The following is a 2,331-nucleotide window of genomic DNA, read 5'->3' as shown; positions in this document are numbered from 1 at the left end:
GAGCCCAGGAGTTCAAGACCAGCTTAAAAAGCATAGGGAAACTCCATCTCTTAAAAAAAAAAAAAAGTTTCATGACTGTTATTGAGATCATTTTGCTCTAGAATATTGTGTTCAACAGTCTTAGTATAAACGCCTACATTGTACATTTAGAGTTTCCACTGACTGCATTTTATTTTGTGTGGAAATTTGATTAGTAGAATCTGTGTTGGCTCACTGGAATCTGTAGAAAATATGAAAACTGTAGCAGCCCAATTCACTTTACTGACTTTTATTTGATAAAATGAACATTCCAAGATCCTGGTATGTAACTTGTTGGCCTTATAACATTTACAAAAAAGTCTATGGATCTGGCCAGCAGCAGTGGTTTATACCTGTAATCCTAGCACTATGGGAGGCCAAGGCGGGCAGATCACCTGAGATCAGGGGTTGGAGAACAGCCTGGCTAAGAAGGTGAAACCCTGTCTCCACTAAAAAATACAAAAAAATTAGCGAGGCTTGGTGGCGTGAACCTGTAATCCTACCTACTCGAGAGGCTGGGTCACGAGAATAGCTTGAATTTGGGAGGCAGAGGTTGCGGTGAGCCAGCATCACGCCACTGCATTCCAGCCTGGGAGATGGGAGGTAGAGCCAGATTCTGTTGCAAAAAAAAAAAAAGCCTTTCTGGTGGTGACAACCTACCCACGAGAACATGCCTCTCGCAAAGGATCTCCTTCATCCCTCTCCAGAAGAGAAGAAGAGGAAACACAAGAAGAAACACCTGGTGCAGAGCCCCAATTCCTACTTCATGGATGTGAAATACCCAGGATGCTATAAAATCACCACAGTCTTTATCCATGCACAAATGGTAGTTTTCTACCACTGTCCTCTGCCAGGCTACAGGAGGAAAAGCAAGGCTTACAGAAGGATGTTCTTGCAGGAGGAAACAGCACTAAAAGCACTCTGAATCAAGATGAGTGGGAAACCATCCCAATAAACACATTTTGGATTTAAAAAAAAAGAGAGAAAAGAAAAAGAAAAAGAAAAAGAAAAAAATATATAGATTTAATAGTCTTTAAAACTAATACTATTCTATTAAGCAGAATGATCCATGTTGGAAACAATTTTTCATGGATCTCTCACATTTCTGCATATCTCATGAGCAGAGAGTCACTGGTACATTTGTTCCAGACTATCTTTTCAAGGATATTTGTATGCTGAACAGCCTTGGAAGACAGAGGTAATAATTCCTTCTGGAGCAACAGGACACACTTATTGTTGGCTCATTTTAAAAGTGCAGGTTTCTCGATCTCTCTCTTTTTTTTTTTTTTTTTGTCCTGATAAAGTGGATGTGTTGTATGAAATAGCCAACAAGTCTTCATTTTGAAATTACACACTTTTATTTTTATGTATTTATTTTTGAGATGAAGTCTTGTTCTGTTACCCAGGCTAGAGTGCAGTGGCTCAATCTCAGCTTCCTGTGACCTCTGCCTCCTGGGTTCAAGCAATTCTCTTGCCTCAGCCTCCTGAGTAGCTGGGGTTACAGGCGCCTGCCACAGTGCCAGGCTAATTTTTTTATTTTTAATAGAGACGGGGTTTCATCATCTTGGCCAGGCTGGTCTTGAACTCCTGATCTCATGATCCATATGCCTTGGCCTCCCAAAGTGCTGGGATTACAGGTATGAGCCACCACACCTGGCTTTGCTTCATCTCTTATAATGCAAACCACTGCATGTGCTGTTGTCACCTGGTCCTTTTCCTGTCACCATGGAGGGTTTGAGACTCTGGAAGCAAATGCAAAAAGTGATGAAATTCTGGTTACTGGTATTAACATGAATAATAAAAATCCCTTATATCTGATCCAGGAGTGTCATGTCTTCAATCAGAATTCCTAATGGTTGGTTAACTTGTTAAGTTGCAAGTAGGGTAAAATCTTAGATCCTTTACAGTTCTTGATTGTCATTACCATAATTTTTTTTTTTTTTTTTGGAGACAGAGTCACTCTTGTTGCCCAGGCTGGAGTGCAGTGGCACCATCTCAGCTCACTGCAATCTCCTGGTTCAAGCGATTCTCCTGACTCAGCCTCCTGAGTAGATGAGATTACAGGCACCCGCCACCATGCCTGGCTAAATTTTGTATTTTTAGTAGAGACAGGGTTTCACCATGTTGGGCAAGCTGGTCTCGAACTCCTGACTTCAGGTGATCCACCTGCCTCAGCCTCCCAAAGTGCTGGGATTATAGGCGTGAGCCACCACACCCAGGAGTCAGTACTATAATTGATAGTCAACTTTTTTTCATCATGTGTACATGTAACTAATATGACCTTGCTAGATGTATAACTAGTAAAAGAAAGGA

General features: G+C 41.3%; 1 pseudogene; it reads left to right on the top strand.

The window, feature by feature from the left end:
- Positions 1-671: 671 nt before the first annotated feature.
- On the top strand, positions 672-1,032 carry LOC108317921 (annotated as a pseudogene).
- Positions 1,033-2,331: the final 1,299 nt, after the last annotated feature.

This window comes from Cebus imitator, unplaced genomic scaffold (assembly GCF_001604975.1).
Source record: "Cebus imitator isolate Cc_AM_T3 unplaced genomic scaffold, Cebus_imitator-1.0 Scaffold212, whole genome shotgun sequence".
In the NCBI taxonomy this organism is placed as follows: domain Eukaryota; kingdom Metazoa; phylum Chordata; class Mammalia; order Primates; family Cebidae; genus Cebus; species Cebus imitator.
The sequence above is the reverse complement of the archived record's forward strand: the minus strand, read 5'-3'. Positions and strand labels throughout refer to the sequence as shown.